The sequence below is a fragment of the Oncorhynchus keta genome, unplaced genomic scaffold (assembly GCF_023373465.1).
Source record: "Oncorhynchus keta strain PuntledgeMale-10-30-2019 unplaced genomic scaffold, Oket_V2 Un_contig_1684_pilon_pilon, whole genome shotgun sequence".
NCBI classification, from domain to species: domain Eukaryota; kingdom Metazoa; phylum Chordata; class Actinopteri; order Salmoniformes; family Salmonidae; genus Oncorhynchus; species Oncorhynchus keta.
The window spans coordinates 17850-31279 of NW_026280151.1; the positions used below are offsets into that span (position 1 = coordinate 17850).

Consider the following 13430-nt stretch of genomic DNA (forward strand, 5'->3'; position numbering starts at 1 on the left):
ATTGGCAGATACCTGTGACATTTCTTCAACTCAGAGAAAACCAGCCTGCTGAGATCCTAAATAAAGTCTGCTGAAACACCTCTGATCTCTGGTCCTCTTAAGGTACAATAGTCTTACTCCATCTACTCTAATGTAATTATATACAGCTCATCATGCATTTCTTACATTGCATAAACCCCATGCATCGATCCGTCTGTCAATCCATCCAACCATCCATACTAACAGTGAGGAACACTAACACACTACTCCAGACAGCGCTCTCAATCACAGAACTTTATTGAGTCTGAACAACTATGTAAAAGAACTAAAACATAATACAACAAATTCCACACATCATCATCAATAGAATCCCAGAGGACACGTTTCCATGGAGATGATGAACTCATTATTCCTGATTGGTCCGTTAAGAGCCGTGACGGGCTGCAGTCATTGGCCAGGTTTGTTTACCTGGTGAAGGAGCGAACGTGTCGTCCCCTCCCTCCTCCGCTGCCTCCCCCACCGCTAAACTTCCCCCCCTGGGACCCCCTCCCCCCTCCTCCTCCCTGACTCAGCCACGATAGGCCTGTACCCCCACGACCTCGAGGGGCGCGGTCCCGCGGAGCCAGGCGATATGCACCTGGAAGAGAGGGAGCGAGAAGAACAAGGGTGACCATCAGTAATTGTGCATGAAAGTATTATCTTATATTCATGTTGTTCTCTGAATATGTATGTGTGCTTATACAGTATGTACGTGTCCATACGAGTATGTGTGTACCTGCAGGCTGCTGGCGTGAGGGCAGGGGACCGCGTGTGAAGTTGCTCTGCCCGCCTCTGGCATCACTGTATGTTCCTCTGTGGGTAACCGGTGGCAACGGACCACTCCATGACGTGCCACCTCGCCCACCCTCACGGCGGGCATTATAGTTACCTAGAAGGGAGGGGATGGGAAGACATGTTAGTCAAAGTTTCTTTAAAAGACAACAGACCCACTTGTTAGTTTACAGCGATCTGTTTGTGTGTGTGTCAACATACCAGACAGCAGCACTCCTTTAGGCTGCGGTGGGGTGAAAAAGCGTGTCTGCTGGCTGTGGAAAGCAGCCCTGCCTCTGTTCCCAGTGAACAGGCCTCTGGTGGGGGGTTTGGGGAGCTCTTAGGGGGTCGCTTGGGGGCAACAGGCCCAGGGGAGTCCCAACATCTTTAAACTCCGCCGCCACAAAGTCATCCACGTGCATGCTGGGAGGGGCGCGAAGTGTTCTGTTTGCGCTGGCGGAAGATGTCGTTGGAGCGAAAGGGCTGTCCCCGAAGCCCCCCTACCTCGACCGCGAGGAGCAGCCATCATGTGGGCTCTCTTAGCTGGCTCGATGTAGTCTGACTTACCACTGCAGAGAGGAAGAGGACTGACACAGGCATCTTTTTAACATGTGGGTCACATACAATCACATTATGTACCTGAAGATGATAAAAGTGTGTGTACCTGGTGATGAAGGTCTCGTGTTTGTGCTTGCCCAGCCTGAAGCCCTTGTTAGTTTTGGTATGACTGGGAGACAAAGGCTCAGACAGGAAGGAGCGTTCCAGCTCTGACTTCAGGTCCAACTCTGGACAACACTCCTGGGCCAGGCCTAGCAGGTCCACCTTCACCTAGAGACAGAGAGGTTTACACACACACACACACACACACACACACACACACGCACACGCACACGCACACGCACACACACACACACACACACAACACCCAGGTGTCTCACCATGTCTACTTCAGCCTCCATGTCGTCGGTGTGGAAGGGGGAGAACCACAGAGCCTTCAGCTGCTCATCCAACACCTCTGACAACACAAACACCGTCCTGCAGGAGAGAACACAGACAGTCAGAACAGGACCCACACAGCTTCGGGTCAAAACTGGGTCCATAGCATGTCAGTGGGTCATTCAAGACAAGCCAAATTCCCCAAACAGATTGAGTTCATACAGGCCATAATTTAAAAAACAGTTGATTAAAATTGAATTTTTGTTAAAAGGTGCACTATGCAGAAATCTCTCTGTCATTTCCTGGTCACTAGTTTTTACCCCCAAGCCATAAGACTCCTGTACAGCTAATCAAATGGTTACCCAGACTATTTGCATTGTGTGCCCCCCCCCAACCCCTCTTTTACGCTGCTGCTACTCTCTGTTTATCTTATATGCAGTCACTTTAACTATACATTCATGTACATCCTATCTTAATTGACCCGACCAACCAGTGCTCCCACACATTGGCTAACCGGGCTATCTGCATTGTGTCCCACCACCCACCAACCCCTCTTTTTACACTACTGCTACTCTGTTCATCATATATGCATAGTAACTTTAACAATACCTACATGTACATACTACCTCAATAAGCCTGACTAACAGGTGTCTGTATATAGCCTCACTGCTGTTATTTTCAAATGTCTTTTTACTGTTGTTTTATTTCTTTACTTACCTACACACATACACACACCTTTTTTCCCACACTATTTGTTAGAGCCTGTAAGTAAGCATTTCACTCTACACCTGTTGTATTCGGCGCACATGATAAATAAACTTTGATTTGATATTGGACATATACCACACCCCCTCGGGCCTTATTGCTTAAGTGAAATATATCTTCCATGACTGTTTCTGCTGTTTGAAGCTGGTGTGCAAAACCAAAAGTAAAAGATGCAAAATTAAATTTAAGAACTGGAAGCATAAAAATAGCGCACATATAACAGACCTACCGCTTCTAGACATGCGTTCAGTGAGAATGGCAGATCTATAACTCACATTTCTATGTGAATTTGTTCAGCTCGCACAAAAAGTTACATACTGTAGCTTTAACGGTATCTATTGGGCCAATAGTGTCAGTGGGCGGTACCTGTGGTTGAACTGGGCCAACAGTGTCAGTGGGCGATACCTGTGGTTGAACTGGGTCAATAGTGTCAGTGGGCGGTATCTGTGGTTGAACTGGGCCAACAGTGTCAGTGGGCGATACCTGTGGTTGAACTGGGCCAATAGTGTCAGTGGGCGGTATCTGTGGTTGAACTGGGCCAACAGTGTCAGTGGGCGATACCTGTGGTTGAACTGGGCCAATAGTGTCAGTGGGCGGTACCTGTGGTTGAACTGGGCCAATAGTGTCAGTGGGCGGTACCTGTGGTTGAACTGGGCCAATAGTGTCAGTGGGCGGTACCTGTGGTTGAACTGGGCCAATAGTGTCAGTGGGCGGTACCTGTGGTTGAACTGGGCCAATAGTGTCAGTGGGCGGTACCTGTGGTTGAACTGGGCCAATAGTGTCAGTGGGCGGTACCTGTGGTTGAACTGGGTCAATAGTGTCAGTGGGCGGTACCTGTGGTTGAACTGGGCCAATAGTGTCAGTGGGCGGTACCTGTGGTTGAACTGGGCCAATAACGTGTCAGGATTGGGTAGAGTGGGCTCTGTCTCAGGGGGAGAAGATGTGTCCATAGTGCTCTCCAGCGTCTGTCGTAGACCAATCACATTCTCCAACAGGGTCTCCAATGAATCCTCCTCCTTGCACAGCTTCTACACACACACACACACAACAGTTACTTCCACTACTTCCGACCAGAGATTTGCATTTATAATCATTACTATGCACAAAGTGTGAGTGTGTGTACCGTGATGTGTTTCTCTAGTGTGTTTAGAGGGTGTGTGTCAGCCTCCTCCCACTGCAGCAGAGCCTTCATCTCTGACCCAGTCAGAGCCACAGACCTTGGGGGCGGGACCAGCCCGGACTCTTCCCCTCCACTCTCCTCCCCACAGCAACCCTGGGTATGAGAAAAGAGAGAGTGACAGAGACGATGATTAATGTAATCCGGGCGGATCGGCCTTCCCATCGGCAGATAATGATTGACTGGATAATGGTTGATCATGTTGAAATGGACTTGTTTGGGGTTTTACCAGAGGGTCAGTGTTGAGGATCTGTCGTAGGAAGTCCAGCAGAGCAGAGAGGAGTTCAGCCGAGTCTTTCCTGAAGGAGAACACCTGTCTCTTCAACAGAGCACACACACTGGCACTGTGCTTCTTCATAGCCCTAAAAACACACATCTTTAAAGTTGAATTCGGTGTTCCACAGGGTTCAGTGCTGTAACCACTACTATTGTCTATATACACATGCTACACTTGCATTGATCTAAATTCCTGGTAGTGAGGAGTGTGTGTGTACCCTTTGAGGTGGTAGAGTCCATAGTCATGTTCTGTGGGAACATGAGTGTCCTGAGACAGGTGAGGAGCAGAGCGGCACTGCTCTCTCCGTTCCCCAAAACCTCCATCAGAGAGTCGCACACTGATGAGATCATTTCCCGTCCTGGCAGGGCATTGGCCAGTTGCTCAGCCTCTGACACACACCCCTCGGCTGGGTGGGGCACCACCAGAGAGATGTCCTAACACACACACACACACACAGCAGTTAACCCAATGAGTCCCACCGTTTACAAAAACATCTGTAGAGTCAGAATGATTTGAGATGCTTGGCAAAGGCTGACTGTCAGGAATACAAACACATAACATGTTTAGTCTCTGATGCTCATAAACTACACAAGAGTCGTCAGAAGGTAAGGGGTTCTTCTACATAGACGACCATAGTAAATCCCAGGACATAGTGTCTATAACACTGTAAGGGGTTCTTCTACATAGACGACCATAGTGAATCCCAGGACATAGTGTCTATAACACTGTAAGGGGTTCTTCTACATAGACGACCATAGTAAATCCCAGGACATAGTGTCTATAACACTAAGGGGTTCTTCTACATAGACGACCATAGTAAATCCCAGGACATAGTGTCTATAACACTGTAAGGGGTTCTTCTACATAGACGACCATAGTGAATCCCAGGACATAGTGTCTATAACACTAAGGGGTTCTTCTACATAGACGACCATAGTAAATCCCAGGACATAGTGTCTATAACACTGTGATAAGCTCACATAGTCGCTGTTATAAACTCTGAACAGTTGTCACTGACTAGTTAGATATTCATTTTCCAGTGAGCAAACCATTTCTGTACTTAGAGCATTCTTATAACTACATTTCTATCGAGTTTTTGAACTGTCAATAAAACTCAAGAATGCAACTGTTTATGTCAAATAGTTAGGTGTTCTACTTGTAGCCCTGGTTGTCCTGAAAAAAGAACATGGTAAAACACTTCATTGTGAGACTAAATATAACAGCTGGACATGCAGATAAATGAAAGTCAGATCAATGTCTTGGGACTGATGGGGTTAAACACCTTTCTCTATCCCTCTACCGCTCCCTCTTACCTGGCTCAGCCTGATATATGACCCCCTGCTAGTCTGACACATAGTTCAGACTAAAGAGCATCCACCAAGACCTACATGTTTATGAATATAATACGCAACCAATTCACCCCATACCGCTCCATTGTTATCAGCTAGTGGATGAAGTGCATTAGCTTCATACAATACCAGGTGCTTCGTGTGTTACCTGGTCACACAGTGACTGCAGGACAGTTCCCACCAGCTCTGCACAGTGCTGTTGTGGCAGGGGTGTGGTCAGCAGCGGGAACCAATAGGGACAGTAGCAGGGGAAGACATCAGCCAATTGCTCATCTCCAGGGGTGGAGCCAGAGAGCAAGTGTAACGTTGCAATCTTACAGGCTCTCTGGGAAACCAGGGTGTCGAATAGAGAGAGGAGACGCAGGACCTGCCCCAACCGGGACTCTTACCCTCCACACTGAAAACCACAACCACACATACCGAAATCAAAACCACAACCACACATACCGAAATCAAAACCACAACCACACATACCGAAATCAAAACCACAACCACACATACCGAAATCAAAACCACAACCACACATACCGAAATCAAAACCACAACCACACATATAAATCAAAACCACAACCACACATACCGAAATCAAAACCACAACCACACATACCGAAATCAAAACCACAACCACACATACCAAATCAAAACCACAACCACACATACCGAAATCAAAACCACAACCACACATTAAATCAAAACCACACATACCGAAATCAAAACCACAACCACACAACCGAAATCAAAACCACAACCACACATACCGAAATCAAAACCACAACCACACATACCGAAATCAAAACCACAACCACACATACCGAAATCAAAACCACAACCACACATACAACCGAAATCAAAACCACAACCACACATACCGAAATCACAAACACAACCACACATACCGAAATCAAAACCACAACCACACATACCGAAATCAAAACCACAACCACACATACCGAAATCAAAACCACAACCACACATACCGAGAAATCACAACCACAACCACACATACCGAAATCAAAACCACAACCACACATACCAAAATCAAAACCACAACCACACATACCAAAATCAAAACCACAACCACACATACCGAAATCAAAACCACAACCACACATACCGAAATCAAAACCACAATCACACATACCAAATCAAAACCACAATCACACATACCGAAATCACAAACACAACCACACATACCGAAATCAAAACCACAATCACACATACCGAAATCACAAACACAATCACACATACCGAAATCAAAACCACAATCACACATACCGAAATCAAAACCACAATCACACATACCGAAATCAAAACCACAACCACACATACCGAAATCAAAACCACAACCACACATACCGAAATCAAAACCACAATCACACATACCGAAATCAAAACCACAATCACACATACCGAAATCAAAACCACAATCACACATACCGAAATCAAAACCACAACCACACATACCACAAATCAAAACCACAACCACACATACCGAAATCAAAACCACAACCACACATACCGAAATCAAAACCACAACCCACATTAAATCAAAACCACAACCACACATACCGAAATCAAAACCACAACCACACATACCGAAATCAAAAACACAACCACACATACCGAAATCAAAAACACAACCACACATACCGAAATCACAAACACAACCACACATACCGAAATCAAAACCACAACCACACATACCGAAATCAAAACCACAATCACACAACCAAATCAAAACCACAATCACACATACCGAAATCACAAACACAACCACACATACCGAAATCACAAACACAACCACACATACCGAAATCAAAACCACAATCACACATACCGAAATCAAAACCACAATCACACATACCGAAATCACAAACACAACCACACATACCGAAATCAAAACCACAATCACACATACCGAAATCAAAACCACAGCCACACATACCAAATCAAAACCACAACCACACATACCGAAATCAAAACCACAACCACACATACCGAAATCAAAACAACAACCACACATACCGAAATCAAAACCACAACCACACATACCGAAATCAAAAACACAACCACACATACCGAAATCACAAACACAACCACACATGCCATAATCAAAACCACAACCACACATACCAAATCAAAACCACAACCACACATACCACAAATCAAAACCGCAATCACACAACCCAAATCAAAAACACAACCACACATACCGAAATCACAAACACAACCACACATACAAATCAAAACCACAACCACACATACCGAAATCAAAACCACAACCACACATACCGAAATCAAAACCACAACCACACATACCGAAATCAAAAACGCAATCACACAACCACAAATCACAAACACAACCACACAACCGAAATCAAAACCACAATCACACAACCGAAATCAAAACCACAACCACACATACCGGAATCAAAACCACAACCACACATACCGAAATCAAAACCACAACCACACATACCGAAATCAAAAACGCAATCACACATACCGAAATCACAAACACAACCACACATACCGAAATCAAAACCACAATCACACATACCGAAATCAAAACCACAACCACACATACCGGAATCAAAACCACAATCACACATACCGAAATCACAAACACAACCACATACCGAAATCAAAACCACAATCACACATACCGAAATCAAAACCACAATCACACATACCGAAATCAAAACCACAATCACACATACCGAAATCAAAACCACAACCACACATACCGAAATCAAAACCACAATCACACATACCGGAATCAAAACCACAATCACACATACCGAAATCACAAACACAACCACACATACCGGAATCAAAACCACAATCACACATACCGAAATCACAAACACAACCACACATACCGAAATCAAAACCACAATCACACATACCGAAATCAAAACCACAATCACACATACCGAAATCAAAACCACAATCACACATACCGAAATCAAAACCACAACCACACATACCGAAATCAAAACCACAATCACACATACCGGAATCAAAACCACAATCACACATACCCGAAATCACAAACACAACCACACATACCGAAATCAAAACCACAATCACACATACTGAAATCAAAACCACAATCACACATACCGAAATCAAAACCACAATCACACATACCGAAATCAAAACCACAACCACACATACCGAAATCAAAACCACAATCACACATACCGAAATTAAAACCACAACCACACATACCGAAATCAAAAACACAACCACACATACCGAAATCACAAACACAACCACACATACCGAAATCACAAACACAACCACACATACCGAAATCAAAAACACAACCACACATACCGAAATCAAAAACACAACCACACATACCATCAGAGAAGGTAGCAAAAAAATATATTAAAAAATTTGATGGTGGTTCTAATATGGACATGAAATATTATCCAAAGCCAATTTGGGATTTATTTGGCTTGCCATCTTAGTTCAAGAGGTGCATAAGGGTGTGTTTGCGACTGTCTTACGGCTGTAGTTTCCCCAGCAGGAATTCCAGCAGGGTCTTCATGATGAGGGTGGCGGTGGGAGACGAGAGGTCAGCCAGCTGGACACACACGTCGCAGCATGGCCAGCAGCGGAGGACAGCTAGTTCACACACACACCCGAGGACGTCCGCAAACACACCCCACTGCACCCGCAGGTGCATGCTCCACAACTTCCTGGTGTTCAACGCTACAGCCACGCCCTGGACAGAGATCACCTGGAGGGGACCAGCACAACACACAACTAGAAATCTGTTTCCCTTCGGTTTAGATGTTTCCAACATGAAAGTCCTACAGCTTTCAATCCTCATGCATTGATTAGTTTGTTAAGTGTCAATCCAACGACCTCCAGACTGTTGCTGATGATGGCTGTAGCAACATGAGAAGCAGCAGGTGTGTGTGTGTGTGTGTGTGTACCTGCGTGCTCTGCATGGGCAGGGGAAGTGGCAGCAGTTCAGACAGCAGGGTGAGGCCAGAGAAGAGTCCCTCTGGTGCTTTCAGTAGAGAGCCCAACACCTCCTTCAGCATCAGAGACCATGTGTTACTGAGCAGAGTCTCCTCTGTGTGGGTCATCTACAGGGGAAATGATACCCAATTTATTACACGCACGCAACACACACACACACACAACATTATGTTAAAGGTCAATCAGAAAAAGAGCTCTACCTGTTCGCTGACTCCCTGTGTGAAGGTGAGCAGCACATCTGATGAGGGCCTGAACCTTGGTCTCCTCCCAGTCTAGACGTCCAGAGGACGGGGCTGAACACACGACCATGTGTAGAGTCACCAACGTGCTCGCCACACGCGTGTCCCTGAACTGGAAGGCCCCGCTGCGCAACAGCTCTGTTAGCATGGTCCGCAGCAGCCTTAGCGTGTTAGCGCACACGCCAAGGATCATACAGCGCTGTGGGGTGGGTCCCATGTGTCCGTGCACACGCCAGGCAGGCAGCAGCACGCTACACAGCTTCTGGAGCACACAAACACACGTGTCCAAGCCCTCCCCAGAAAACAACTGCACCCCTGCTAGACTCCACTTCAGATCTCTCTGCTGAGCCTCTACGGCGGGAGGTGGACAGGCGATCTGGCAGAGGACCCTCAGAGCAGAGATCAGTCCACTTCCTTCTAGAGTCAACACGTTCTGGACGTTCTACAGGGACACACGGGACAGACAGGACAGAATGGCTTTTCTGTTAGTAATATGACCAATAATACACATTACATCAGCCACACACAGTGCATTCGGAAAGTATTCAGACCCCTTGACTTTTCCACATTTGTTACTTTACAGCCTTATTCTAAAATTGATAAAATCGTTTTTCCCCCTCAATCTACGCACAATACCCCATAGTGACGAAGCAAAAACAGTTTAAAAAAAATAAACATTGAAAATATATATTACAAAAGTAATAAATGAAATATCACATTTACATAAGTATTCAGACCCTTTTCTCAGTACTTTGTTGAAGCACCTTTTGCAGAGATTACAGCCTCGAGTCTTCTTGGGTATGACACTACAAGCTTGGCACACCTGTATTTGGGGAGTTTCTCCCATTCTTCTCTACAGATCCTCTCAAGCTCTGCAGGTTGAATTGGGAGCATTGCTGCACAGCTATTTTTCAGTCTCTCCATAGATGTTCGATTGGGTTCACGTCCGGGCTCTGGCTGGGCCACTCAAGGACATTCAGAGACTTGTCCCGAAGCCACTCCTGCATTGTCATGGCTGTTTGCTTAGAGTTGTTGTCCTGTAGGAAGGTCAACCTTCTCCACAGTCTGAGGTCCTGAGTGCTCTGGAGCAGGTATGCTCTGTTCATCTTTCCCTCGATCCTGACTAGTCTCCCAGTCTCAGATGCTGAAAAACATCCCCACAGCATGATGATGCCACCACCATGCTTCACAGCAGAGATGGTGCCAGGTTTCCTCCAGACTTGAGGCTTGGCATTCAGGCCACAGAGTTCAATCTAGAGCAGAGAATCTTGTTTCATGAGCAGAGAATCTTGTTTCTCATGGTCTGAGAGTCTGTAGGTACCTTTTGGTAAACTACAAACGGGCTGTCATGTGCCTTTTACTGAGAGTGGCTTTCGTCTGGCCACTCTACCATAAATAACTGATTGGTGGAGTGCTGCAGAGATGGTTGTCCTTCTGGAAGGTTCTCCCATCTCCACAGAAGAACTCTTGAGCTCTATCAGAGTGACCATCGGGTTCTTGGTTCCCTCCCTGACGAAAGCCCTTCTTCCCCGATTGCTCAGTTTGGCCGCGAGGCCAGCTCTAGGAAGAGTCTTGGTGGTTACAAACTTCTTCCATTTAAGAACGATGGAGGCCACTGTGTTATTGGGACCTTCAATGCTACAGAAATGTTTTGGTACCCTTCCCCAGATCTGTGCCTCGACACAGTCTTGTCTCGGACCTCTAGGGATATTCCTTCGACCTCATGGCTTGGTTTTTGCTCTGACATGCACTGTCAACTGTGGGACCTTATATAGACAGGTGTGTGCCTTTCCAAATCATGTCCAATCAATAGAATTTACCACAGGTGGACTCCAATCAAAGTTGTAGAAACATCAAGGATGATCAATGGAAACAGGATGAATAAAGCGGTAACGTAAAATTCAAGGGGTCTGAATACTTTACAAAGACAGTCTCTCTCTCTCTCTCTCTCTCTCTCTCTCTCTCTCTCTCTCTCTCTCTCTCTCTGTCTGTCTGTCTCTGTCTCTGTCTCTGTCTCTGTCTCTGTCTCTGTCTCTGTCTCTCTCTCTCTCTCTGTCTCTGTCTCTGTCTCTCTCTCTCTGTGTCTCTCTCTCTCTCTCTCTCTCTCTCTCTCTCTCTCTCTCTCTCTCTCTCTCTCTCTCTCTCTCACACCGCAGGCAGCTCTCTAAACCTTCTACTGTTTTCTTTTTACCAATGACCTGTCATTGGCATTACACAAAGTATGTGTGTCCATATATGCTGATGATTAAACCGTATACGCATCAGCAACCGCAGCTAATGAAGTCACTGAATCCCTTAACAAAAGAGTTGCAGTCTGTTTAGGAATGGGTGGCCAGTAATAAACTGGTCCTGAACATCTCTAAAACTAAGAACATTAAACTTGATACACATCATTCCCTAAGTTCCTACAGACCTCAGCTGAATCTGGTAATGAATGGTGTGGCTGTTGAATGTAAGTAGAGGTGACTAATTTACTTGGTGTTACCTTAGATTATGTGGTCATGGTCAAAACATAGATTCATTGGTTGGAAAGATGCTTTTTTGACACCACCTCCACAGGCTCTAGTTGTATCTTATCTTGATTATTGTCCAGTCATATGGTCAAGTGCTGCAAAGAAAGACCTAGTTAGGCTCCTGCTGGCCCAGAACAGAGCGACACGTCTTGCTCTTCATTGTAACCAGAGGGCTAATATTAACACTATGCTGCCAGTCTCTCTTGGCTAAGAGTTGAGGAAAGACTGACTGCGTCACTTCTTGTTTTTAGAACAAACATTGTGTTGGAAATTCAAAATTGTTTGCATAGTCAACTTACACACAGGACTGACACACAATCACACGCCCCACCAGACATGCCACAAGGGGTCTTTTCACAGTCCCCAGGTCCAAAACAAATTCAAGGAAGTGTACAGTATTATACACAGCCATGACTGCATATAACTCCCTTCCATCTTATACAGCACAAGTGAACCGCAAACCTGGTTGAAAAGACCAAATAAACCAACACCTCACGGCACAAGGTCTCTCCCGCATGTGACCTACTTGTTGTGCATATGTACTGACGTATGTATAACCAATCGATGCGCACACACACACACACGTTAATGTTTTTAAATTGTCAAGTCTTTTGTCTCAAATGTCTTTTTTGTTATGTGTCGTACCCCAGTCAGAACACCAGTCAGACCCCAGTCGGGACCCCAGTCGGAACTGAGTGGGAACCCCAGTAAGACCCCAGTCAGAACACCAGTCAGACCCCAGTCAGACCGCAGTCGGAACCGAGTGGGAACCCCAGTAAGACCTCAGTTGGGACCCCAGTAAGACCCCAGTCGGAACCCCAATAAGACCCCAGTCGGAACCCCAATAAGACCCCAGTCGGAACCCCCGTGAAAACCCCTGTTGGACCCGAGTGGGACCCCTGTCGGAACTCCAGTGGGACCCCAGTAAGACTAGCTGTCGCCATTGAAGATCCTAATAATTCAAATCAAACTAGCTGACTCCATGGTGAAGGACGTCTCTGCTGAAATCCACCAAGGAGTGGTGCAGAGACCATGCTTTGTGGAATTTAGGTCTGACTATATGAATAAAATAGGATTAAGAAACGCTTACCGTGTACCTATGTTTGTCCTTTAGTTGCGTGCCTTTCTTTGTTAGCTGAAATCCATACTTTTTCATGTATGGACACTAATCAAATACAACCACCGACTGTTTTCCCGTTGCTGTTGCTCTAAGATGGCAACTCAGCGCAAATTAGCATTTGTCAATTGAATCTCAACAAGGAAACAGTCGGTGGATGTTTTTGAATAACGTTTATTGAAAAAGTATGGATTTCAGCTAACAAAGAAAGGCATGTAACTACAGAGGACAACACAGGTACAAGTTAAGCGTTTCATAATTATAATTTT

At 45.6% G+C, this 13430-nt stretch overlaps 1 pseudogene; it reads right to left on the reverse strand.

The window, feature by feature from the left end:
• Positions 1-9: 9 nt before the first annotated feature.
• On the reverse strand, positions 10-9973 carry LOC127919510 (protein virilizer homolog; annotated as a pseudogene).
• Positions 9974-13430: the final 3457 nt, after the last annotated feature.